Source organism: Myotis nattereri, assembly GCF_964212035.1.
Source record: "Myotis nattereri genome assembly, chromosome: 12".
Lineage (NCBI taxonomy): Eukaryota > Metazoa > Chordata > Mammalia > Chiroptera > Vespertilionidae > Myotis > Myotis nattereri.
The window spans coordinates 76,713,023-76,740,791 of NC_138087.1; the positions used below are offsets into that span (position 1 = coordinate 76,713,023).

General features: G+C 53.9%; 2 protein-coding genes across 2 annotated transcripts in view; one reads left to right on the forward strand and one right to left on the reverse strand.

Annotated features, from left to right (window-relative positions):
* The window catches only part of ANGPTL2 (angiopoietin like 2), a 35,708-nt gene extending 22,984 nt beyond the window's left edge, over nucleotides 1-12,724 (reverse strand). Inside the window, exon 1 of the mRNA XM_081103399.1 lies at nucleotides 12,217-12,724. The gene's annotated coding sequence lies outside the window, so the exon portion shown is untranslated. The remainder of the gene's footprint in view (nucleotides 1-12,216) is intronic.
* RALGPS1 (Ral GEF with PH domain and SH3 binding motif 1) overlaps nucleotides 1-27,769 on the forward strand; it is a 226,500-nt gene that overhangs the window by 148,770 nt on the left and 49,961 nt on the right. The window lies entirely within an intron of this gene.

Consider the following 27,769-nt stretch of genomic DNA (forward strand, 5'->3'; position numbering starts at 1 on the left):
TACACAGTCTTTCCAGAAAGCTCTCTTTTGCGGTTCTCGAACTCACTCCTGTCAGGCCTGCCCTCTCTCCTCCACTCCAGTGGCCTTGCTTGCCAGACCAATGCCCAGTTCTTGGTCCTCGTTAAGACTTTGCCTGTCAGCACTGTGGGACATGCCTGACCTTTCTCTTCTTGGACTTCCTTCCCCAACACCACTCTCTCCTCCCACCTCACGGCTGCTCCTTCTCGGTCCTCTGTGCTGGCTTCTCCTCCTGCCCAGAGCCCAGCGCACCTCTCTCCGTTGGTGATCTTGCCCAGTCCTGCGGCTCTGATTACCTTCAAGCATGATGACTCCCACATTTATTTCTCCAGCCTAGACCTCACCCTCTGACTCTAGACTCATATTTCCGAATAAGCCATGTCCTCTCCACTATCTGCTAGGCACCTCACCCTTATCTTTCCCAGAAATGAACTCCTGGTATCCCCCATCGCTCCATCCCCACCTGTTCACCCCAGTTTTTCCTTTGTTAGTAAATGGCAACTTCATTCTTCTGGTTGCTCAGGCCAACAGCCTTGAAGTCTTCCCACATCTAATTCACCACCAGATTATAATAGCAGTATCCTGGAATTGTTCCCAGAATCCTGCTGTTCCACCTCTCCCACTCCTGGTCAGCCCACCTCCACCTCTCACCTGGACCTCGCTGGTCTCCCTGCTCCTGCGCTTGCCCACTGCAGCCCCTCCTCTTCCCAGCAGCCAGTGTGGTCCTTCTAAAAAAGTCAGATCAGGTCACTCTTCTCCTCAAAAGGCTGCTCATCTTAGAGAAAAAGCCAACCAGCCTCTAAGGCCCTGTTAATCTGGCCTGCTTCCTCCCTGAGCTCATCTCTGACTCCTCTCACCCTGGCTCGCGCCGCTGCAGCTGCACTGTCCTTCTGAATGTTCCTCAGGCTCGGCAAGCACACTAGTGACCCGGGGCCTTTGCACCTGCTGTCTCCTGTCTTCAGCACTTTCCTCATTGCTCGCTGCTCTGCTTCTTCCAGGTCTTTGCTGAAATATCACCTTCCCAGTGAGGCCCTTCCTGATTATTTAACCAGTTCATTGCCACGCATCCAAAATGGAAACCATCCCCACTGCGTCTATAGACGCGTATGGTGTACATTAAAATTGCGATCTCACCACCTTTCCCCTCAGGTGTCCTCAGCACCATCAGACATACAGTGACTCCTACTCTCCTCCTATGAATGAAAGCTCCATGAGAATGGGAGTGTCTGTTTTGGTCGCTGCTCTATTCCCAGTGCCTAGCTGGTGGCCTGAAATACTGGGAGCTCAAAGAAAAGACACGCCCACCAACAGCTGCAGGCAGTGGGAGTGCAGTGGCAGGGACATAGTCGGGCAGGGAAGTGACTGCCTGCGGGGGCGGGAGCTGCACAGGAGGCCATTTGTCATATTTATTCATAACTTTCATAACATCCATTTGCCGAGTGCCCACTAGGTACCTGATCCTGCCAGCACATTTTGCACGTGTTTTCTACTTTATCGAATTCCAGAATGTCTTTTTAAGGTGGATACTCTTGTTATATTCATTTTACAGATGAGGAAGCTGAGACTCAGAAAGGCTAAGCGACTTGCCTAAGATCACACAGTCCTGGTAGAACTCAGCCTTGGTTTGATGTATTTGAACCTGTTGACATAGATAATTTTTATAAGTTGCCAAACTGATGACAATTGCTGGGAAGCAAAATCTCAACAGATTGAGAAAATGCTCTCTCTGGAGAATGGCAGTTTTACAGCTTATTTTATACATTAGAATAAAAGGAGGAAATGTAAAGAGAATTACATGAAATCCATGGGTGGTAGATTAGGGGGATGGAGAAAGCAAAGAGGGGGACCTCTTGGAGTGGATAAAAAGGCAGAATAGAGAGACACCTACTTCCTTTGCATTGGTGGGTCTAGGATAGTGAATAAACATTCAGGGCACATAGAGATGGTATGTGGGGAACATAGAGATGGTATGTGGGGAACGAGATAACCAGGGGTTCTGTGGTCTGTGCCCAGGGTTGTGCCCTGAGGGGTCTGGGAAAGAAGATCACTCTACATTTCAAAGTTGTTATCTTAGATGCAAAAAAAGATAATGGACAGGCTCACTTAAGGTAAAGGTTGACCTTTGTCAAGGAAGCTACAGGCCTAGGACATACACCCCCCCCCCCCTTCTCCCGGGGCTTTTAGTTAGGAGTGTTGGTATTCAGACCGGTTGATGTGAATACTTTTGGTCTCTAAGTTTGTAAGGTCCCCATGCAGGCCTCCTCTGAGGTGTCAGGTTTAGCATGTGGCCCCTTTTTCATCAACCTTCAAACTCTTAGTTATTACACAGAAATGTACTCAATCTGGTTTTTAGTAGCAAAAATATCAGCATCACCACTTTCTGATTTCACATTAATTTACGCCAAAATAGCCATAACGCAGAACTTGGAGGTTTTGTCTTCCCCAGGGCCCCTTTGGGGGCTTCTCCAATGAGCTGCATGGGTCCAGGCTCTACCTGTGGCAGACTGTGGGCATTGCACACAGACCCTGTGCTCCCAGGGCCACACTGAGCTGTTCTCCATTTGAATGACCAAGTCCCAGCATAGTTCCAGTGGCCAGTGCAGGCCTCGCAGGTCAGGCAGAGAAAGGTGTTTGGGAGCCTCTGGTTTGGGTCGGGCTATGAGGTAGGGCTACAGTGACGTCAGTGGAAACCGGGCTGAGTTTGTGAGTGTTTGCCTGGTTTCCAACACGCTTTGGCAGCTCCTGTGCTGGCAGCCACGCCAGACCCAGAACAATGGGGAGGAGCTGCCCTCCCGGCTAGGGTGGGCCTGCCGCTGCCTTCCAGGGCCGCTCATCTGCCTGCGCAGCTGGTGACAAACACCTCTCTGTGCCCGAGTGATGCCAGCATGCGCCTCCGCCATGGCCAAGAAACTGCCAGAGGCCCAGGAGGCAACTTGACTGCAGGAAAGGGTTGACTTCCAAACCTCCCCAGGCAGGCCTCACGACCAGGCAGGGGTGCACTGTTTATCACTGAGCTCCCTTCCCTGCCACGCCTGGGCTCTCAGGCTTCCTGGGCAAAGCTCTGTGCCCCTGGACTTGAGATCCTGAAGGCTGGGCTGAGCCTCTTCTGTGAAATGGGGTGATCCGACTCACCTTGTGCACTAGGACATGAAGTGCTTCTGAAACTGGAGGTGGAATAATGTGATCACAGCATTACAGCAGGGATAGCAAAGCCGGCTCATGGTGGGGCAGGCTGGCCACGTGCAGGCAGTGTGTCCAGCACTCTTACCATCTCCCTGAACCCCCACCTCCACACTGAGGAGATACCACAATTAATTATCCCACTTCACAAGCCAGGAGGCCTGTGTGGCCTCACCTCCCAGCCCTGAAGCAGTCCACTGGTTGGACTGAGTGCTGGCTGAGTTGGGGTCCCTAGCCTGTCACACAGCACTGGGCAGTGAGTGGGGAAGGAAGAGGCATGCAAACATCAGAGGCTGTGCTTTCTGCAAAGAGTGTTTCTTGAGATTGTTCGACTAAAAAGTGAGCCAAACTGGACAGTTAGCACAAGGCCCTTTGCATATTCATGATCCCATTTCATCATTCCACCACTCAGAGCCGGTTGGTAGTAGGATGCCGCTCAGAGTGGTCTTGCTCAAGGTCACACTGTGAGTGGTGGGACCAGTCATGACACTGCTGGCTCTGGTGCCGTTATGTTTTCATGGAGTCTGGGTTTGACAGAAGTGACCTGGAGCCTCTTCAGTTACCAGAAGGAAGGGAAGGAACAGGGCTGTGTTGGGTCCAGGGAGGTGGTTATAAACGGGGACACAGACACCCAGACAGGCCGAGTGACTTTCCCAGGAGCACGTGGCAGCCAGAGCCCAGGTCAGCCCAACACCGAGGGCTGTGCTCAGCCTTGGAGTCATCTATTTTCCTTGAAGATTCCAACCCCACTCCTCAGTTTTTTGCTAGTTTGGCAGTTGTTAATGGGCAGTAATGAGTTTGTTTACTTTTGCTCTCTTGATATTTATTCAACTAATTTCATCCCCAGAGACACACCCCCCCCGCCCCCCCAGCATTCCAGCCATCGGAGACCTAGGGAAGAACTCAATTCCAGTCAAAGTCGTGCTCCTCCGTTTCTTCCTATGACCAACAAAGAAAAGCAAATCTAGCTATTTTCCTTGGCTTCAGTATGAAAATAAAAGCGATTCTTGAAATGGCTTTTCCACATTGTGTTGTGAGGAGTTTCCACATGCACGGGCTTCCCTCCCCGCAAGTGTGACTGGGCCACGTGACGGCCTCTGCGCACTGGGGGCCGGCCTCCCCACTTGGTCCTACCCGGCCTCCGGTGACGTCCCTGCGTGCCTGCTGCGGAGGGGCCACACGTCGCGTGCCCACGTGCCTCGAGCACCGCAGCCCAGGCGAGGGGCCGCTTTGTGGGAAGAGTTGTTTTCATAGGCAGAGCTGTGGCACTCTGGTGAGTTCTCACCCCAAAGGTCAGGAATGAGAAAAGTTCAAATACTAACAATAGTCGTATACAGCCCATCATCTCCCAGCGCCTTATGTACAGGGGTGGGCAAAAGCAGGTTCACAGTTATTCGTAGGGAAAAAGACACTCAGGTTATGATTATTACAGTAGCTTTATTAACTCTGTTTCGTGTCCTAACAACTGTAAACCTACCTTTGCCACCCGGACACTATCCCAGTCTTCCCCACAGCCCGGGAGGGGGGCCTGCTAGTTCAGGGTGCGTGCATGCGGCCCGCCTTGCACTAGGCAGCTCCAGGGAGTGCAACTCACACTCGTCATCTTTGTAGCTTTGTATATTTATATTACAGCAATCTTCTAATTCCCACAAAAATGCTTTTAAGACTAACAGCAGGTGAGTAAACTATTGAGATTCAAAGACCATGAGTCATTTTGCCCAGTCACCCAGCAAAGTGTTACTTAAAGTGGCAGAGTGGGTAACAGAACTCCAAAGTATACCATGCTGAACGTATAGCAGCAGAAGTGCTGAAGTCACAGGCCACTCAAAGGGATTGTTCTCTGACTCCTCTCCAGGCAGGGGGAGAACAGGACTTCTGCTGACCCCCAAAAACCTCTGAATTAACTCCCACTCTCAGGATGGAGTCAGCACTAGTCTGAGGGGCTCACAGAACCCGCCCCTCCCTCCGCAGCCTGCTCTGCCCCATCGTCCTGTGATCACAGATGAAGGGCAGGTATTATGTGTCCAGGCCATCCAGGCTGAGGCACTGCAGGAGGCCTGGGAGGCGGCCTCTGCCAGGGCTCTGAGGGAATCTGGAACTGCCACCTGGCCCCGAGCGTGCCCTGCTCGCCCCTGACGTCTGTGTTTTGGGTAGCCAGGAACCTGAGCTGTGTTTGAGTGAGCCTGACAGACCTGAGCACCAGTTAGCTAAGCCAACATCAGGACAGATAAGAGAAAAATCAAAGCTTCCAAGTTGACAGTTTTTTCTACTAAAGCTGGTTGAGACGTATGGTAAGCCAGCAGGTCCCCAAACCAACGGGTAATCCAGGATGTGAGAGGGATCCAGACAAAGGAAAATTCCAAAAGATAAGGCTGGAGAGGGCCCTGCTGACCAAGAGCGTAGATAACAGCAGTCACTTGTTCGTTGTAAACGTCCTGTGTGCCTAGCTGCATCTATCTCGTTGGAGCTTACAACCCCAGGAATGGGCCCATGCGCCCTGGCTGGCCCGGCTGAGGTGTGCTGTGTGATGTAATTATCTAATAGCACCGCAGTACTCTCAAAAGTGCCCTGATTGGGTAACAGATTGTATGGTCTCCTCACCAGGAGAAAGGCATTGCTGTCTGCCTTTTGCAGCAGAGGAAACTCAGGTCCAGAAAGGCCAGGTCACTTGGAGTAAATGTCAGACTTGGGGTTCAGCTGTCGACAGCGAGGCCCGTGCCCTCACTTTGATCAAGATGGTCCCCCCAGTCAGTGTGTCTGCTTGTTTAATGGCCGGGGTGCAGGTCACGTCTTTGTCACTGTTGACTGAGTAAGTGGCGATGGCTTTACGTCAGCACAAGGTGAGTTTTGTTAGATATTAGAAAGAGCTTCCTGATCATTTGAGTGGTGAGACCCCAGCGTGGGCATCTAGGATGAGCAGTGGCACCCTCACCTTAGGAGACCTGGAGGAGGGGCTGGGCTTCATTGTCCTGATTCACTGCCAGCCTGGAGGCCAGGGAGGGAGCAACCAGCTCTCAGCTGCCATCCCCTCACAGCCTGGCTCCCCTGAATCATTCCCGTTAGCAGCCCATGTGGGCACCCAGAGAGTCTGGAGCCAGTCCCCAGATCTGGCCAGCTCAACTCTCATCAGACCTTTGACAAACCATGTGTCCATCACCCCGCCTTCCATTGCCCAGCCCTGTGGCTTTCCCAGCCATTGTGTGTGGCTCCAGCCTGGGCCCAGCCCTGTCACGGGTGATGGGAACACAGGCATGAGCCAGAGAAGCCAGTAGTGCGGGGTCAGGCAGATCTGCCTGGAAGAGGGGCTCTGGGGGTGGAATCGGCCTGATGCCCCAGGCTCTGGGCTCCTGCCCCTGGAGAGTCGCTGGCTCCAGGGAAGGGCTGAGTTCATGGCGGAGGCGGTTGTGGTCACACTGTGAGATCATGGGGTAAGAGGGGATGTGGTTAGGCAGTGGGGAGCTAGTTGCCTTTGCCAGGGGGACAAGGATGCTGCTGCGACTTTTCATGGTACATTACTTGGGAACCATTTTGAGATTCCCCCGAAGCCGACGCACGGAGCCCTCTGCCAGGAGCCTCGGCCAGCAGAGCAGAGGCGGAGAGTCTGCAGAAGCCATTTCGGAGCCCAGCTTCTGAGTTGGCCACTACATTTCCGGCGGGGCCTGATGTGCTCTGGAGCCCTGGAGCTGGGGGAGCCTCCGCGGAGAGGGGGAGGTCTGGGACTGGCTGGGCAGTGCTGCCCCCCACGGCTTCCCAGGAAACTGGACCCCGCCTGGAGCTGCTCTTCTGGGCCGGCTGAGTGGTTGGCACTAGGGCCGCCTCAGCCCGTTGGCCTGGGCTCACCCTGGGACAAGCACTTTGGGTGCTTACCTCACTGATCCCAGCAGCTCTGGAGGCAGGGGCTAGGCTGTTCCCCATTTCACAGTTGAAGAAACAGAGGTCGTGGTTGAAGCCACTTGCCTGGGGCTAAAGAGCTACCAAGTGGTGGAGCTGGGCTTGGGACCGTTTGCTTCCTCCAGAGCCGGGTTTCTTATCCACAGCCCCACTGGCCGCCCGCCTTTGGGAGGACACATTCTGAAACTTAACTCTGGACTTGTCAGTGTCCTACTTAGGAAGACAACGCCTGTGTGGTCACGCCTCCCTGCTCCGCACACGCCGTTCTTTTTGCCCCAGCACTTCCCGGTGTTCCGCCTGCCGCCCTCCTTTCTAAGTGGACTCACGAGTCCACTGCTCTGTGAGCTGTCCACTCGCAGTGAGGGCCCTCCCTCCTCCAGCCCCAGGAGCAGCTGTGGCTCCTCCATCACAGCACCCAGGACACAGCTGGATTCATCTGGGTGGCTACCCAGCAAGGTCAGGATGATCCCCCTCTGACGACCCAATAGAGCAGATAGGAATTCAAGGATTTTCTTCATGGAGTATATTTCCTATACTCCGCTGCGGGCTGGAGAAAGAGCCAGAACAAGGAAGTTCCCTGCCTCCATGGGCCCACATAGCAGGTGAGACAGAGCGCAGGCATCTGTAATGCAGTGATCAGGTCCTGGGAGGGCAGCTCAGGGGCTGTGGTGGCAGTTCATGCAGCTGGGTGGCGTTTGGGGGAGCACAGGGTGGGAGAGGAGGCACCCCAAAAGAGACCTGACCTGGACACCCAGAGGGGAATGGTGTGGCACCTGGGCTGGCAAGGCTTGTTTGCCTGGGTCTGAGACTTGCTTCATTCACTCATTCATTCATTCATTCATTCACTTCACAGATACCTTTCTCTCTGGGCCCCGGGTCGGTATTAAGTCACTGAGTCGGGATTGGAGGCTCAGTAGTGACTAAGAGATACAGTGTTTCCTTCAAGGAGGTTGGAGTGGGACCACCTCGAGCAGGAGTTGGGGCATTCCTGGAGCTGGGTGGGTCCTCAGGCATCTCTTGGAGATAAGAAGAGAGTTTATTCTGGTCTTTTCCGAGGTGATCTTGGGCCTGCCTTTCTGGAGGGACTAGGCAGCAGGGGAAGGCCGAGACCCTGGGGCTGCTGGCTCCATACAGGCTGGTTTCACCAGAGAATGGACCTAACACAATAGCACGATTGTAAAAGGCCTGCCTGTCCCCTTCCTCCTCCCCCCGCCCCCAACACACACGTGAACATTTCTGTGATCAGAATGATCTATACATGTAATGGGACATTGTATTGTTTTACAATGTTTACAATTTTATAATGTTTTACAACATTACGATGTGATGTTTACGACGCCCCACCCCCACCCCCACCACCAAGCTGTTATTAAATCAGTCATACAGCTTACAGTCAGAGAGAGGGAATTACGGTTCTGTCATAGAAACTACCGTCAGAATGAGGTTCTGATGTGACCTATCACCACCAACTCCAAGCTGCCAGTGGCTGAATAACCCTTCTATTTGGGGTGTTTTATATAAATTCACAGAAAAGAAATGCTATTCAATGAACTGATTCATTCTTGAGATTCCCGCAGTGTGCTTGTCTAGAATAGCAGTGGCTGGGGTAGAATGGGCCTAGATCTGAGTTTGAATCCGTGCTTTTGGGCCCACCAGTGGAGAGACCTGAGCAGAGGTGCTGCACCCCCTGAGCCTCAGTTTCCTCTTCTGTAAAGTGGGGACAGCGCCACATGCTTTCTCTTTACAAATCTCCTGCTGTTGTGCTGGGGATTGTTAGCTTCACCTTCCACCTGCTCCCACTGGGCTGTGGATGCAAGAAACAGAGTCCCCCCGGCATCTAAGTGCTGTTAATTGAGACCATTTCAGAGGAAATGAGTATGATTACGAGGGTGCCTGAACTGCCCTAGCCTGTTTGGCTCAGTGAATAGAGCGTTGGCCTGTGGACTGAAGGGTTCTGGGTTCGATTCCAGTCAAGGGCATGTACCTCGGTTACAGGCTCAATCCCAGGCCCTGGTCAGGGTGCATGCGGGAGGCAATCAATTGATGTGTCTCACATTGATGTTTCTGTCTCTGTGTCTCTCCCTTGCACTCTCTCTAAAAAATTCAATGGAAAAATGTCCTCCAGAGAGGATTTAAAAAAAAGAAGAGAAAAAGAGAGAGAGACCAGAGCTGAGTGAACCTGCCTTGGGCGGGGCTGCTGTCTGTCATGTTTGTTCTAATGCAGCTACCAGTGCCTCTCCCTGATGGCTGCTGAGGAATTGCTCAGGTGTGGCCCAGGGTGGACCTGAGGATTGTGCTCCGCTTCAGCAGCCCTGGAGTCTCCAGGCAGGAGTGCAGGAAACACAGGCTCTGCCTGGAGCTGGTGCCGAGCCGAGGTGCTGACGTCAGCGCCGAGCACCAGGTACGGGGTCTCTGCAGTCAGACAGCCTGTCTCGGCATCCAGGCCCGGCTCACGGACTCGCTACCACAGGCACGCCGTGTGGCTGTGCTGAGGCTCATCTTTGATAGGGTGGCAGTAATGCCTGTTCTGTCTCAGAGGTAGGCTTCTATGACAAGCAAGTGACGCATCCGAATCCGGGAAGCACATGGTTTTCAGATGGAATGATGCAGCATTTTATAGGACTACAATCAAAACAGATGTGGCTGCTGGGGCCTTGGGCAGGGAGGGACCCAGTGACAGGGTCAGGAAAAGAGAAGTCAACACGCCTTTAACAGGGCTGTGGAGGGGGGAGAAGTGTGAACGTTGGAGCCAGACTGAGCAGGGATCAGCTGTGTGATCTTGGGCAAGTTACTTACCCTCTCTGAGCCTTAGTTCTCTCATCTGAAAAATGGGATGCTAAACTGGAACCTACCTCTTAGGCTTCTGGTGAGGGTGAAACAGGATAATGCCTGTGCCTTTCTTAGCCCAGTGGGTACCTAATGGAGGAGCGGCTTAGTTCTGCCCATGAGCTTATAGTGACGCTGTGCAGCCGCCCTGTGCTCCCTGGCGATGTGCTTCCCACATGGTTATCTGTTCCACCACGACTGCCTTCACTGAGTAATAACCAATCCTATTTTTGTTAGCCAGCCCCGTGGAGTCGGTCAGAGCCTCTACTTGGCCTGGGCTGCCCAGAGAGCCCAGGGAGCCACCTTGGCTCCAGGCTGGAGCTTTGCAGCCCAGAGGCCTAGTGCTAGGAAAACAGATATTTAATGTCAGCTTCTCAAAATGCTTCCGGGACTTCAGGAGCCCACCAAGATCCCTGGGGCCAAAGGAGAGAAGCCACTGTCGCCGGCTAAGATACATCAGTGTTGGCTGGTGTCAGCTCCACCGACTTGGCCACCATGTGGCAGACCTGGTGATAGTGGTGGGGTTTGAGTTAGGGGTCTGTGCCTCTCCTCCTGCAGCATGGAGCTCTCTCACTTTCCTCGCCCACTATGGTTGTGGCGGGGAGACCAGCAGGCAGACAAGCAATGCCTATGTGGGTGGAGGATGCTCGTACTGCAGGGCTGGTCAGATACGCTGAGTTTGTTTTGTCATAGCGTCTGCACCCTTCCTTAGTGTGGACTTCTAGGACCCAGAGAGCTGCAGGTCGCCTCAGACATAAAGCCCCCCTCGGGCTCCTGGGAAGACCCCCACGGTGGGGAGACTTGTGGGTTTTCTGACACCCTAGCAGGATATGACGGGACAAAGAGAGAATATGGGTCTCTGCTCTTTCCTCCCTGCGATTCTGATTGTTATGGTTCATAATAATCAGCGACTAACATTTTCTGAGGGTTTGCCGCACACCAAGCATTGTGCTAAGGCCTTCCCAGGCATGCTAGACAGCAGGGAATGTGGTTTGGAGTGCTGGGTTCGAGTCCTGGGACTGGCACTTACTAGTATGTGGCCTTGGCACATCACTTACACTCTGCACTTAGGTTATAGGGTGGCTGTGAGGATTCCACAAGTTGGCAAGTGCCTGGATCAGGGTAAGTGCATATAAGTATCAGCTGTTACTAAGAGGTGGGCACCATTGTCCTCACATTTTACAGGAAAGGGAACTGAGGCTTGGAGAGGCTCCGTGTTCTGCCAGTCAATTGGCTCACATGTGGAAGGGCTAGGATTTGAACCTCGCTCGTCAGCACTGCCTCACTCTGCCTCAGTTTGGAGGAGTCCGCGTGGGGGCGTGGGGCCAGCTTCGGAAGTGGCATTCTCAGCTTCCCCCGAGCCCCGCTTAAAGGGGATCCTTTTCTAAGTAACCGAACTGGCCCCGGGAGCTCTCATAATCCCACAGCAGAGGCACTAGCCGACCCGTGACACACATCTCACAGGAGCACAAGGGAGGGATCAGGGAAGAATTTGTTTCGAAATGTTAGCTAACGCTGAGCGCTTTCAGGGGACTCGGAATGTGGAGCCTGCTGGCCCCCTGCTGGGACGGGTCATCCCTTTCCCAGCCACATCCAGCCAGTGGGAGGCCGGGTACCTGGGCACCATGCAGTGTGAGGAGGGACCAGGCATCCTCGGACGTGCAGAGGAAGCCAGGGCAGCGCTTCGCCCTGTCACAGTGGCACAGACTCTGGCTGGCACATCCCTCCTGGTGCTGGAGCCCTTTGCCCCTCTGCTCCCGGCTGAGGGTGTGGGCACCGCTGCTCAGCTCCAAGGAACTTTCTGAATGAGGCTCCCAGCTCCCACAGGACAGCATTAGCGTTTGCTTTTGCTTTTGCCTGGGGGTCATCCCTAGCCAGGCAGAGGAACCCAAACTTCAAAACAGCTTCCGGAATGCTCAGCTGCCCCTGCTGTCTCCTGGCCCCTCGGGCACACACCTACACATGGCACCTACTCAGGCACACACTCCAGTTCCGAGCGGCCCAGGAGCCACTGCCATCACCCAGAGGGCCTTTGTCTGAGGAGGAGAGAGGGTTCTTGGTAAAGCCTCGGAACCCCAGCCCATGACCTCACCCCGGAACACCACCCTCTGCCCAAGCATCCACAGGTCCTGCCCTGACACATGTCTTGTTTGTCTCCAAGTGAAAGCAGGAGTGACCCCTCTGGGACCCAGCTGCACACCCCCCCAGCTGGGGGTCAGGGGTCTTGAGCCCCGAGACACAGGACCAGCTGCTGCCTCTCCCTGTGCCCCCTGTTCCCCGTGCCACCAAGAGGCCCCTTACCTCTTCCCTCCTGCGTGGTTCTGGGGCAGCTCCTCACATGCTTCCCCTCGGCCGGCCGTCAGCGAGGCAGCCTGTCCATGGCTTCCAGGAGGGTCCTCACGCTGCAGACTGGCCTGGCCACCGAGCAGCCCTGCCTCACTGCCTCCGTTGGCTCTGTTCCGCCCGCACAGCCCTGCACAGCGGCTCAGCCGGCCGGGCGGGGCGGCCAGGGGTCCTGCGGGGCTGCTCACAAACTGCCTTAGCTTGTGGCGGGAGCCGGCGGCCGCCTCAGGGCCATGCTCTGCAGGTCCAGCCCCGGAGGCACAGAGCAGGGCTCGGTCGTCCTCAGGCTCAGGCTGTCTGCTGCAGCCTCATTTGAACTCCCAACTCCTTTGTGGAGCCTTTACATGCCGCTGGAGGAAACTGTGAGCACAGCCTGACCCTGGTTGGCTACAGGCACTTCTCTCCACCCACCAATGCAAGAGGATCCCCCAGGCCCCAGAAAGGCTCAGGGCCTCCCCTCAGCCCCAGACAGAGGCGGCCGCCCAGTGATGTCACACTAGCTCCGGCCCCAGCTGGCCCGGCCCCTCCCCCAGCCCGCTTTGGCGGCTTCGGCAGCCCCCCCTCCCTTCCTTGGCACAGGCAGCCTGGCCCGGCTCTGCTCCCTGGCCCGCCTGCTCCCCAAACCCCAGGCAGCTCCCGGTTTGCTCTGCAGAGCACACAGCTTCCCCTCCAACTCAGGTAATGGGCTGAGAGCTGCTCCAGCTGTGCAGGCAACAGTGTGCGCGCTGCAGGGAGCTGGGGCTCCCCGGAAGTCCCTGTCCCCAGGGGGGCAGCAGGGCAGCCCTGCTGATGGCCTTCCTGGACTTCAGTCCCCTCTCGGAACCCTGGGGAAGGGAGCCAAGGCTATCTGCACAGCAGCCAGTAGCATCTGAGCCGGGAAAGTTAGCGGGAGGGAGGCGGGAGCCTCGGACCAGGGGACAACGCAGCTGGGGTGAGGAGCGCTAGAGAAGCACTGTCACTTCCCACCTGAGTGGCCTTGATTTAGTCACCTCTCCGGGTGTCCCATTCATGCATCAGCAAATGAGCAAAAACTAGTAATCCACCTCCAAGGGCTGCGGCAAGCGTTCTGTGAGGCCACTCGGGAAAAGGCTTGGCACAGGGCAAGGATGCCCCAGTGGACTGAACTCAGACTCTGGGATCAGGTGGGTTACTGTGATCCCCCCCCCCCCCGCCCCAAATCAGGCTTTTCAAGGAAGAAATAATGCAGGACCATCGCGTCCTCAGCACAGTCGTCATCAAGGTGCAGCTTGTAAGTCAGAGCAAGAAAGGGGACAGCACTGGGCCCACAAGTGAGCGGTTCTCCAGGCGGCGGGGAGGCGGCGGGGAGGCGGCGGGGAGGGGGGCAGGTTGGGGAGGGGCCCCCGGGCACAGTGCACCCCTCTGCCTGGACAGCAGCCATGCAAGACACCCATGGTGACTCTTCTTTACTTTAAAAATAATTAGTGATGAAGATGGTGGCAGTGCTGATGTTTGGGTACAGATTGGGAGAGAAATTTTAATGGAGTTCTCCCCACTCCTAAGCACAATGAATCATGTTTTTGCTCCCTGGGCAAACAGGTCCATCATGACCCTCCCCTCCTCAGGACCCGCCTTCTGTCCCTGCAGGGAGCAAATGTTTCTTCCTGCCTCAGCCTCCCTCACATGCTCCGATGGTCTCCTCTCACCCTTTGTCGGTCCATCCCTTTTTAGAAGGTGGGTCTTTGCAAAAGACCCCAGTGTGTTACAGGCCACAGCATCAGCCAGGCAGCTGGATTGGGGGTGAAGATGCCCATCCATTCCGTGGATCCCCAGAAAGCCTGGAGGGGCCCGGTGGGCGGTGGTCATGCCGCTGGTGGTGGGGCTGTGGCAGGCCGGGGGCTCGAGGTCAGCAGGAGCACAGGGCACCCAGTGGATTTCTTTTTGAGCTACAGCCTTGACAGCTGGAGGCTGGCATATAACCTTCTTTCCCCCTTCCTCCTCCTCTCTCTTCTCCAGGGGGTGGAACCTGCTCTGAGCCAACACCGGGAATCGAAAGTCCCTGTCCTCATAGAGCTCACGGTCAGGAGGGGAGACAGACAGACTGACTGGGGTACATGAGAAGTGCTGGGCGCTAAGGGCATATGTAAGCCAGAGGCCTGTTTAAGCCTGGGTGGGGCAGTCAAGGCAGGCTCCTTGGAAAGAGGTGCTTCAGCTGAAACCTGGACGCTGGTGAGAATTAGCAGGTGGGGAGGTTGGAGAGAGGATGGTGGTCTGGGCAAGGCAATAGTGTGTAAAGGCCGTGTGGTGTGTAAAGGCCGTGTGGTGTGTAAAGGCCGTGTGGTGTGTAAAGGCCGTGTGGTGTGTAAAGGCCGTGTGGTAGATTGCTTTTTCAGAGAGATAGCCCCAGTGGTATCTCCTGGTCCACATGAGACCTTGGAGGGGCCGGGCTCTGCCCTCTCCCCTTGAATCTGGTGGTTCCGGACTTGCTTGTAGCCAATAGAATGCAATGGAAGTGACATTCCTGGACTTAAGGCTGGGGAGAACAGGCAGTGCAGCTTCTGCCTTGTTCACTGGGACACTGTTTTGGAGCCTCGAGCCAGGCTGGAGCCTGAGAAGCCCCGCTGCCCGGAAGCAGGCATGCAGAGGCCCTCCATGGCATAGGTCCAGCCAGCACCCACCCCGGACGTGTGAGGAAAGATGCCTCTCAGCGATTCAGCTCCTGCCCATCGAGTCACCCTCGCTAGAGAGCCTTCCTGCTGAGGCCCCAGACATCAGCAAAGATAAGGCACTCCACTGCTCCATATCTGAAGTCCTGACTGAAGAATCCATGGCGATAAGAAAACGGTAGCTGTAGGCTGCTAAGTTTTGGTGGGAGGTTGTTACAACAGCGGTAACTGGAGCAGACCCTGAGGCAGGAGCAGCGCAGGGAGTTCTTTCGAGGAGCTGAAAAGTGCGCTTGGCTGAGGAGAGAAGGGGAGCAGGGCAGAGCACGAGGCCTGGGGAGAGAGGTGGGGCTTTATCCCAGGGATGCTCGGAAGCCACTGAGAGGCTTTAAGCATGGCAGTGTTCCAACTTGCTGCTACTTTTAAAAGCCCCAGTGATGGTTGCATGCAGCCTGGATTGATGGGAGTGGCAGACAAGTCATCCAGAGCTGGGGAGATGGTTGCAGCCACGCTGGTAAGAGAAGCAGTTGGACTCACCGGGTCAGTGAGGAGGGGGAATTCCCTGGACATTCCCTCTCTCTAGAACAGATGCAACCGAAGTCCCTTGAAAACAAACTTGCTTTCTCAAGTCCACGTTCCTAGGATCTCATCAAGCAGGGGAGGAGCACCAGGTGGCCTTCCTCTGTCCGTCTTTGCATGGCCCCTGCCCCTTTGGTGCCTTGGGTAGTTGAGTATGTTGCTGAGGAGCCCGAGCCGTGGAGTCAAATCCTAGTCCAACCGGAGCCTCCCTTTGCTCACCTGTGAAATGGAGACGATACAAGGATTTACCACATAGGACTGCTGTGAAAATTAAATACGATGTGACACATTAAGTGTCACACACAATGGCTAGTCCATAGTAAGTGCTCAATAAGTGCTGGCTATAGTAACTTTTATTGCCTCCTTGGCTGTGGGTTCCCTGAGCACTGGGGGCATAGCCATGTAGAGCTCTCCTTTTGTCCAGCCCAGTCCAGTGGGATGAACACATGAACGGCTGACTGCGGGAGGGTGAATAGCTGTGGCTTAGAGTCTAACAGACCTGGGCTTAAATCCCAACTCTGTGACTAACCTGGCAACTTTCTGATTCCCTTTCAAACTTTGTTTCTTCATTTTAAAAAAGGGAATGGTAATACTCCTCAGGGGTGGTGTGAGGATTAAGATAATGCACCTGAAGCACTTAGCACAATGCCTGGCATTCAGCATTCAGCAGTTGCTCAGGAAACGCGTGCTGCTGCTGCTCCAAGCTCCTCCCACACTTACGCAGCACATTTGCCAGGTTTCTTCTACCTTGATGGCTCCTGGATCTTGGATTCCCCTGACCTCCTCTAGGAGCACTATTCCCACAATTCCGCCAGCCTATTGGACCAAAACATATGTGACTAAAGCATTTAAGGAGGAGAAGATCTTCATTTTTCTTATTAGAGTTTTTATCAGGATGAAAACATATGTATTGTTTACATGGTGGCACAATACAAAGAACCTTAATTATGTCTCTCAGTTTGTATAAATGAGTTCATGTATTTTCACCTTCCTGACAGCTATAATTTTTTTTTTTATTGGGAATGTTGAGATGTTGAACTGAGGCACTGTGTGTGTGGTAGGAGTGTGTCAGGGGAAATGCATGGCTAATGTGTGTTATCAGGGAGTGCTTGGGAGGAGACCTTTGTTGTACTCTGCAACCTCGGAGTCTCACCAGCATTTCAAGCTTCACGTATCCCAAATTGACCTCCTCCCCGCTTAGAACTTTTTAAATGCCTTCTGGCCTACATTGTTTCTGATCAGAAGTCAGTTTTCTTCTTTATTGTTGTTCCTGTGTACATAGTCTTTTTCTCTCTGACTTCTTTTAAGATTTCTCTTTATCTTTGACTGTGAGCAGTTTGATGGTGGTGTGACTAGATGTGGTTTTCTTTGTATTTATTCTATGTAGTCTTCACTGAGCTTCTTAGATCGATGGGCTGATGTTTCTTACTGAATTTGGGAATGTGGGAGTAATTTTTGGTCATTATTCCTTCAGATATTTCTTCTGCCCAATTCTCCTCTCTCCTTCTGGAATTCCATTTATACACTAGGTATTGTCCCACTGGTCACTGAAGCTCCATGTATTTATTTATTTTTCCCTTTTTTCACTCTGTTCTTCAGTTTGGATCATTTCTATTACTTGTCTTCAAGTTTTCTAATCTTTCCTTCTGCAGTACTAATCTATTGATTTCATCCAAAATACGTTTTATGTCAGGTACTTTATTTCTAGAATTTACCGCTGTTTCTAGAACTTACCTAGGTTTATTTTTATAGGTCCCATTTCTCTTCAGAGATTCTCTAACCATTTATTTATTCTATCTTTCATTTACTGAAAATCCTGTGCATATAATAACCATTTTAAAGTTCTTATTTACCAAATCCATCATCTGGTTCATCAGTGGGTCTGATTTTATTGACTATTATTTCTCTTGATTGCGTGTCTATATATTTTTTAATTGTGTAGTGGACATTTTGGATGATACATTGAAAAGACTGTTTTATTGTTTTCCTCTGAAGAATGTTATGTTTTGTTCTAGCAGGCAAATTACTGGTATATCCACTTGAGCTTGTAGAGGTTGATTTTAGATTTTGTTCAGATAGATTTGTTTTGGTTTTGCCCATAGCCCTAGGGTATAACCCTTAGTCCTGTACTTATTTGTAAGACATGGTTTTCTGGAATTAAATCAAAAGCCGTAAGTGTTTGCTAAACCCCTTTAACTTGGCAAGACTTGAACTCCCGATTCTATCTTCCAGGCAGGGTTGAATTCTCTGCCTCCCAGCTATTGCTTCCTTTGGGGAGTTTTTGGGCTCCTTGGAGTCCTGTCTACACATAAAAAATTTAGGGGTTAACTAAGGATTTGGAGGGGGGTTGTATAGCAATTTTGGAGCTTTTTCTCTGTGGTTTTCTCCTTTCTGGCATTTTCCTCTTCAGTTTTCATCCTCAATGTCCAATTGCTTTCCGTCTTCCCAGCCAATAATACTGCTACCTTCCATTTTAGTTCTGTTCTCCCATGATCACCATAAACTGGGCAGTGCTCTAGTGTGCTTCCCATCTCCCAAGGACCATGTCTCCTCCGATTTCCATTGCTTTAGGTTGTTTTCAAGTGCTTTCTATTAGTTTGTGTTTGTATAATGTCCAGATCTTATCATTGCTATTGACCAGAGAGTTACTTCAATCACTCCTCCATTTTAGGAACAGGAACTCCCTACATCGCAACTGAATGTGTCTTCTTGTCCAAACCGCCTTCCTCACTGCTGTTGTTGAGCTACCATAAACCCAACCAGCTTAATTCATGTCTTAATTCATATCTCTTCCCCCGTGCCCCCCTCCCCCACCCCTGCTCTTGATCATAGTCTGTTGGGAAACTTCAGTCTCAATAATTCATAGATTGGTTCAGCTCAGATTGGGCACCAGCAGATAACAAAATGTGTTGTCCCCACAAGCCTTGTTAGAGCACCTTATGTAGCTTCCTGTGATGTACTAGATATCAAGCTCAACATTTTATTTTTTTCTCCTCTAAAAATTTATGAGGGAAGCATTACTCTTCTGTTCTACTAACAAGTATACAGAGCCTTAGCAAAATGAAGTCCTTTGCACCAGGCCATAAGGGATTAAGACCTACCTCAAAGCCAGCAAGAACACAGTTGTCCTGAAAACACATTGCATTTTTTCAATTCTAACACATTTTTTCTTGTTTTGAGATCTCTGAAATCAGGATGCATCTTAAAGTTAATAGCATGTCAAGGTTTAATTGGCAGCACCTTTTGTTTTTTACTGAAACATGAGGCATTTACCAGTTGATGGTTTCTCAGATTTGAGGAAGTTTGGCGGTTTTAGTGATCAAGGTTCCAGTGAAGTTGATCCGTAGTTAAGGGCCAAGAAGGCAAGGCCCCTCCTCTCCTGGTCAGCTGGTATTGCAAAGGTCTGGAGGAGGGTCTGAGCTTCAGGAAAGGTGCAGAACTGCCAGAATCCTCTGTCCATCCAGATTTGCTAATAATAAAACAGCTGCCTGTGAGCTGGAGCGAGCCAGCTGGGCCTCTCCTCTCCTGGAGGTATTGTGGTCAGATCCTGTGACTTGTGGGAACCACGTGCTTCCTGGCCCTGGTGAGAAGTTAGGAGACTTGCACTTATGGGAGGATCCGGAGGCAGTGCTACTGGTTGTCTTGGACTGCCCAGCGTCACAGAGGTGTCCAGGCCGCGTGGAAAGCCCTTTGAAGGCACTGTCTGTTCCACACTTGCCAAACACATGTCAGCACAGGGCGCATGCTCCGTTCTAAAGCAGCTTTGAGGGCCTGCTTTTAGCTCATGGATGATCTACTTCATTCCTGACTCTTCAACCCACTGCCAGGGGGCAGAGTCCGGGCAGTGCTTCTCCTTGGGTCTGGATATCACCTAACAGTCAAACACATTTGCTATTCAGTCAACAAATATTTATTAAGCCCCATCTGAGCACCAGAGTTTGGGCTCCAGGTCAATTTGCTCAAAGCCAATTTGCTGAGACTTATTTGCCTGGTTTTCATTTTGTCATCATAACGGTATTTGGAGGAACGTTCATTTGGTCTTGTCCCTGCTCTCCCATGTGCAGCTGTGGCCGGGGCCCATCCCCAGGAGGGCAGACTCGGGATAGAGACAGGGGAGAGTTCATTTTAGTTTGCTGGTTTCCTTTGTATCTTCATAATAAAAAATTCACAGGAAATTTCCAAAGCTGCTTTAAATCATCTCCATTCTATATAAAAATTTTAAAAAATTGTTGCTTCTGGAACATTGTCTGTGTCAGACAAGACCTTTGTACCAAATGAGAGATGAGGGACAGAGGCAGCCTTATGGTCAGTGCGGGAGGATCCCAGCCCCTCACAGACGCCTGCGGAGATGCCCGTCCAGGGGCAGTGAGCGGCCCTCACAGACGCCTGCGGAGATGCCCGTCCAGGGGCAGTGAGCGGCCCTCACAGACGCCTGCGGAGATGCCCGTCCAGGGGCAGTGAGCGGCCCTCACAGACGCCTGCGGAGATGCCCGTCCAGGGGCAGTGAGCGGCCCTCACAGACGCCTGCGGAGATGCCCGTCCAGGGGCAGTGAGCGGCCCTCACAGACGCCTGCGGAGATGCCCGTCCAGGGGCAGTGAGCGGCCCTCACAGACGCCTGTGGAGATGCCCGTCCAGGGGCAGTGAGCGGCCCTCACAGACGCCTGTGGAGATGCCCGTCCAGGGGCAGTGAGCGGCCCTCACAGACGCCTGTGGAGATGCCCGTCCAGGGGCAGTGAGCGGCTGATGACCTTGCTTGTCTTTCCCGGGGCCCAAGGAATCGGCTGGGCAGATAAATGAGGGCTCCTGGCAAGAGACTGCTGGAGTGCATTTCCCAGGCACGAGGCCGGGGTGAAATCACCAGGCAGAGAAGCTTCCAACACCTCGAAATCCACCCTGGAGAGACCCTCCCCGTCCCCTTTCACGTGGAGCCAGACCGTCCTGGTTTCTATGTGTGCAGAGTATTTGGTAAACAGCATGCTTGAGCCCTGACTTGCTGGAAGGGGCAAATCCCAGCTGACGCCCCAGACGCTCAGCCTATTTCTAGCCTGTCTCTTCACCCCCCCACCCCCTGCCGAGGTCTGTGGTCTGAGTGTTCATCTGGCCCCCAGCACCCACCACGGGGGGGGGGGCGGGGGGGGGGCGGGCGGTGGAGACGCCGTTGCAGGAGCCGGTGTCACGTTCCTTTCCTGCTCGAGCCTTGGCCCAGCCAGGTCTCCCACCCCTGCCCCAGCTGATGCCTGGTATCCACTTAGTAATGCTCTTGTCCCCACTCCCCCTGTGAATGCTGTGATTCAGCACACACAGAGAAGAGCTTCACTAAGAAAGAAAGTATTCACGGCCGCCATCCAGCTCGGCAGGCGCCGGGAGACAGCTGCCGGCTCCTGCCCGGCCGGGATGGGAGGGCCGCCCACCCTCCACACACAGAGGGGTCTCTCCTCCATGCATTTTTTTTAAGACCCACAGTCTCTTTTGGTTGCTGGACCAAATGCAGCTTAAATCTGTGTTCAGAACACCTCATTAATAAGTAGCAGATTAATAGTCTCCTGGAATTAAGAGAACACCACTCATTCAAAAAGTGTACGTTGTAAGCACGCATGTGCCTGGCACCGTGCTAGGCTCCCTGCCAAGGCCCCTTTCATGCCTCTTCTTAACTCTGGGTTTTAAAGACACCTATCCTATATAATAAAAAGCTAATATGCAAATCGACCAAACAGTGGAATGACCAGTTGCTATGATGCACACTGACCACCAGGGAGCAGACGCTCAATGCAGGAGCTGCCCCTTGGTGGTCAGTGCACTCCCATGGTGGGGGGGCGGGGGGGAGTCGCTGCTCAGCCAGAAGCCAGGCTCACGGCTGGCGAGCACAGCGGCAGTGGCAGGAGCCTCTCCCGTCTCCGCATCATTCGGACATTCCCTGAGGTCTCCCGGACTGCGAGAGGGCGCAGGCTGGGCTGAGACACTGCTCCGAGTGCACAAATTTTGTGCACCGGGCCTCTAGTAAATAATAATGGCCACCGAGTGTGCTGTGAGGTTTATGGGGACTGTGCCAGGTACAATGTGGAAGCCCACAGCTTCTTGTGGATACGATGACTAACTTTCACGGTGCAGATGAGGAAGCTGAGCATAGAAGAGTCAGAAGTCTTGTCCAGGGTCACTCAGAGCGAGGTCTGGCCCCAGAACTGACCAGCTCTTTGTTTCTCTGTTGTTGAACTGCTGCATGTATTAAGTAAAAGTAAATGCCTTACCCCCTTATTGTTAACACACAGAGCTTCGGAACAGCTGAGAGTCGCTGTATAATATACAGTGCGTGATTTCCCTGCCCTCCCCTTCCCACACCCCCTCCTGTAAATCCAGGATGGGTGCTGTGAGGAAGAGGAGGGTCCTGGACTCAAACAAGTGTAGTTTTGAGTTGAGACAGCTGCTTCTTCCCAAGCTAAGCAAGGAGGCTCTGGGGGCTCCCTTTTCAAAGACTGGGCACGTAATGAGCTGCAGACCCTCGGGAGAGCCCCCCGACCCGGGAGCTGAGAATAAGGGGGCCACATGCTTTTCAGACCCCCTCTCCCTCTCTGGGGAAGAGGAGGAAGAGGGTGATTGATTTAGCCCCTGAAGTTTGGATCATATTGAACATAGAAACTGGTGCCTGTTTCTGGGACTCTGTGGGATCACCAGGACTTAAAGGATCTGGGTGTCGGGAAGAGGGGTCCCCCCTCCCATTCTAGTTCCCTGTGGCCCTCACGGGACGACAAAACCTACCCCAGATGCTGCTGTGTCTCCATGTGAAGAGGACAGAGGCTGCAGCGGGGCAGGAGCTGTGGCTGCCCAGGTGGCACACTAGCCTAGAGAGGCCGTTGGGACATGTGCCCCTTGTGGCAGAGAAGGGGTGCTCGGCTGCTCTTCAGCAATGGAGGGGCCAGGACACAGCTGCACACGCCCTAGGAAACCCAGGTCACCTCCTGCACTGAGGGGACCAGACCAGACCAGGTCCCTCCCACACTGACGGGTGCCTCCTGCGTGAGCAGATCTCACGTCTCCCCAGAGCAGGCCCAGTGAGGGCCCTACAGTCTGCCAGCGGTTAGGGCAGGCAGTTCAGACAGATGCGGGACAGGGACTTGGAAAAGCGCAGAACACTCTCCATCCACCTCCTCCAAGCCCCAGGGAGAGGGGACCAAAGGAGGGAGAATGGAGATGAGCTTTGAACTCAGTTTGAATTGAGTCTTCAAATAAACAGAACCAAGTCTTAAATCTTGACATGAGACCATGGTAATAATGGTAAGTGACTGCAAAGTTACAGAATCTGGCCCAGATTTTATCAAGGGACCAGCTGCCCAAAATTGGAAAGGGGAGTCTACACAGCAGGGTGGGGAGTGGGTGTTGGAGAGAATATAGCATTTCATAGTTGTGCTCCCAGAGGACGCAGATTCCTCAATCATCCAGCAAGCCCAGGTTGGGAGTCACTGGTCTGGCCACCAGATGCCCCAAGGTCCAGGGCTACCCACAGAGCCTCCCTCAGTGAGAGAGGTGTGACAGAACCCCACCCCCCCACAGCTATGGCTGGCTGTGACCCGCCAATGGTGCCTGCCAGGGAAGCCGTGGCAGTGAGGGTGAAGGGGTGAAACGGGAGGAGGAGGAGGAGGAGGAGGAAGAGCAGGAGCATGACTGAGCAGCCGCCCTCTTCCGGGTGCTCTGCCAGGGGCTTGCGTGGGCCTCCTTCTCACCACTGGCAGCAAAGTGCAGGGGGCTTAGGAGTCCTAACCCAAGTGTCCAGAAGGACTTGGAGTTCAAGTCCCAGCTCACTGCATGCGAAGAAGACGCCTGTGGAACAGCGATCAAACTGCACTCACAGTGGGCTTGTCCTCAGGATACGATGGGAAGAAGCAGGTGAACTGCTGCGCTAGTCCCCGCCCCCAGAAGCCTGCACTCCGTGAGCTCTCACCACCGCCACCTTCATCATCTCTGAAGGAAGGTGTGTTTGTCCCATTCTTATGGGTGAGATGCCTTTATCTTTGTGGCCAAGGGTCAGGAGTTAGGGGTGGGCAGTGGGCAGTCAGGTTTCTTTACTCCACATCCAAGCTCTTTGCCAAATGAAGCCAGTGGATGTCAACACTGCCCCTGGCCTCTCACCTAGCAGTCCTCACTGGACCCACTCTCTCCGGGTTTGCTCACACAGGAGTCACCTGTAGTGGTGGGCGGGGCCTGGTGTGGCCTGGTCCCCTCTGATCCCGATGGCCTGTGGAGCAGGTCGTCTCCACACTCTTGCCATCCTCCTGGAGGAAGGAAAGGAGGCAGGGACTTCAGAATTGAAGCCTGTAGACTCCACGGTATAGAGATAACAGGTGGTCACAGGAATGACCCATGATTTTATCTCAGCCTTGGAAGTGGTTTATCTTAGTTTGGGCCGCTTTGACAAAATACAGCTGGTCCCGACTCACAATGATTCGACGTAGGACTTTCCGACTCAACGATGGTACTACAGTTATGTACATTCTATATTCTGAATTTGAATGTCGATCATTTCCCAGCTAGCAATATGCTGTGCGACACTCTCTCGTGGTGCTGGGCTGCAGCAGCAAGTCGCAGCTCTCAGTTGGGCACCCAGTCACGAGGGTGAACAACCGATACTCTACAGCAGTGGTTCTCAACCTTCTGGCCCTTTAAATACAGTTCCTCATGTTGTGACCCAACCATAAAATTATTTTCGTTGCTGCTTCATAACTGTAATGTTGCTACTGTTATGAATCGTAATGTAAATATCTGATATGCAGGATGGTCTTAGGCGACCCCTGTGAAAGGGTCATCCGACCGCCAAAGGGGTCGCGACCCACAGGTTGAGAACCGCTGCTCTACAGCGTAGTATTTAATGCATTTTCAACTTATATTTTCAATGTACGATGGGTATATTGGGACATAACTCCATAAGAAGTTGAGGAGCATCTGTACTGTAAACTGGGCGCCTTATAAACAGCAAACATTTATTTCTCATGATAGATTCAGTGTCTGGTGAGGGCCCTGTTCCTGGTTCACAGACAACTGTCTTCCTGGGGGGTCTGAACACCGTGGGAGGAGGGAGGAGCTCTCTGGAGTCTTTTTTATAAGAGCACAAATCCCACCCATGAGGGCTTCACCCTCATGATCGAATGACCTCTAGAGGCCCCACCTTCTAGTACCATCACCTTGGGGTTAGGATTTCAACATATGAATTTCAGGGGGACACAAACATTCGGTTCACAGCAAGGTTGTATCTTTAACTGTCCTGTACCGAGCAGTAATTGAGTTGGACAAAAAGCTAAAATCATACTTGGCTAACTGAGACCACTTCCTGTTGGTTAAGGTCACCTAGCAAGATGGCTGTTTCTTTGTCGCCCAGCATTCCCCTCCCACCTAGCCCTCACCCCCACCCCACCATCCCTGGGCCGTCCTGAGGCTGCCTGGTTTTGTGGTGCAGCCCCTGGTCTTGTGAGCCATTCTAGGATACTTCCGCCCCACTTTGAAGCTAGTTTCAGGTGAGTTTCTGTCACTTGCAACCACAACAGTTCTGACTTATACATCTTTCCCCCTCTTTCTTTCATTTGAGAAATATTTACTGAGCGCCTGTGGTATAGCAGTACTGGCTCTGGGAGATGGCTGTGAGCGGAGCAGGTGTGGTCGGTCCCTGACCCTGGGGACTCCTGGCCTGGGTGGGGCAGGTGTCGAATAATCAACTAGAGGTTAAGGAGTCTGACAGACGTGGTTTTGGACCCCACTCTGTCACTTGCTGGCCAGCTGACCTTGGACAGTTTAGTTTGTCTGAGCCCAGGTACCTTATCTGTAAATGGGGTCCCCTAAGGGAGGGGTGATGTGGGGCTAGCAGGCAGCCCCTGGAGATGGAGGCTACTAGTATCATTAGGATTAGACTCCTTTAATTATAGACTGATTATTACAGAGGAGAAGCCCAAGGTGGGCCCAGAGGGTTCTGCAAGGATGCTGTGAGCCAGACCTGCAGGGAGGGCAGGTGTCGGTGAAGTGGGCATAGTACCCGTAGCTCTGTCAGACACTGTGTGAGGACCATGGAGCTCACCGATAATCAAGCCCAGTGCCTGACAGCTACTGGTGCCCAGTAATGGAACTTACTAGATGATCATTAACACACTAGGGTCACGGTGACTGGTGGACAGGCAGCAATTTCACTGACAGAAGTTTCAGCTCAAACCTGACCTGAATTCTTCATGTTCTTGTTCTGGTCCTGGCAGAGCTGATGATTCCGAGTTGGATCCCACAAGATCCCCCAGGGTCGCTCTGTCTCTCCCTGCCACCTGCTCCCATGGCCTGGCGCCTGCTTCTTGTTCTCTGTCCTTACAAGGGATGGAAGATGATCCTTCCCGGAGAGACACGTCCAGGCCTCAGGGCAACGGCGCCTTGTCTGGGCTCGCCCTGCCTCTGAGGAGGGTTTGGCCAGAGGTGGGTCACGCTGTCCTGTGCTGACATGCAACAGGTCTGGCAAAGCACGATGAGCCACCCTTGCTCCTGTCCCCAAGAGGCTGTCGGTGTGGCCTGTGGCCGGGAGAAATGTCCAGACCTGCCATTCCTGGGTCGGCCTGACTATTGGGAGGCCCCAGAAAGCCGTGATGGCCACGGCAGGCTTGCCCGTCCACATTACCAAGTCACATCACCCAGGCGTCTCCTCCCTAGGAAAGGGCACCCTACTTAGTGGCTGCATAAATGCTCCTGAACTCAACTACCCTGTGCCGGCTGTGCTGGCCACAGATTCCTCAGAGGACAGGACCAGTAACACTGTGGGGCTCTTCCTGTCTGTTCCAGGGTGGCACGTGGTCCCTGCAGAGCAGCACGTGGTCCAGGCAGGGCGGCACGTGGTCCAGGCAGGGCTGCACATGGTCCCTGCAGAGAAGCACGTGGTCCAGGCAGGGCGGCACGTGGTCCCTACAGAGCACAACATGGTCCAGGCAGGGCGGCACATGGTCCCTACAGAGCAGCATGTGGTCCAGGCAGGGCGGCACATGGTCCCTACAAAGCAGCATGTGGTCCAGGGAGGGCGGCACGTGGTCCCTACAGAGCAGCATGTGGTCCAGGGAGGGCGGCACGTGGTCCCTACAGAGCAGCATGTGGTCCAGGGAGGGCGGCACATGGTCCCTACAGAGCAGCATGTGGTCCAGGGAGGGCGGCACGTGGTCCCTACAGAGCAGCACGTGGTCCAGGCATGGCGGCATGTGGTCCCTACAGAGCAGCACATGGTCCAGGCATGGCGGCACGTGGTCCCTACAGAGCAGCACGTGGTCCAGGCAGGGCGGCACGTGGTCCCTACAGAGCAGCATGTGGTCCAGGCAGGGCGGCACGTGGTCCAGGCAGGGCGGCACGTGGTCCCTACAGAGCAGCATGTGGTCCAGGCAGGGCGGCATGTGGTCCCTACAGAGCAGCACGTGGTCCAGGCAGGGCGGCACGTGGTCCAGGCAGGGCGGCACATGGTCCCTACAGAGCAGCATGTGGTCCAGGCAGGGCGGCACGTGGTCCCTACAGAGCAGCACGTGGTCCAGGCAGGGCAGCACATGGTCCCCGCAGAGCAGCACGTGGTCCAGGCAGGGTGACACGTGGTCCCTGCAGAGCAGCACATGGTCCCTGCAGAGCAGCACGTGGTCCAGGCAGGGCAGCACGTGGTCCCTACAGAGCAGCACGTGGTCCAGGGAGGGTGGCACGTGGTCCAGGCAGGGCAGCACGTGGTCCCTACAGAGCAGCATGTGGTCCAGGGAGGGTGGCACGTGGTCCAGGCAGGGCAGCATGTGGTCCTCACAGGGTGGCATGTGGTCCAGGCAGGGCAGCACGTGATCCAGGCAGGGTGGCAGAGATACCCCCGTCCCCCCCAGCTGCACTCTCAGGATGACCCAGTGGGAGGCGGCTGCACCTGCAGGAGCAGAGACCCTGAAGTCAAGCTCTTCAGAAAGTAGAGCAATGGTGATGGACAGATCAGTGGCATTTCTGTGCAGGATCACCTTGCGGTGAAGAAGTGTGCCAAGTACCTGCCCCATAGTGCAGGGCACCATGCGGCCAAACACTCCTGCCAGGCGCAGTGCCCACTGTGGAGCACCTCACCAGCTCACTGTGATGCACGGCCACAGCAATGGCATGAGCTCATGACTATGCGCATCGTTGGGCATGCCTTCCAGGCCGTCCATCTGTCACTGGCGAGAATCCGCCCCCCGCCCCGCAGGTCGTGGTGAATGCCATCACTGACAGTGGCCCCGAGAGGACGCGACTCGCGATGGGTGAGCCGGCCTGTGAGCCGACAGCTGTGCTGTGTGAATCAGGCCATCTGGCTGCGATG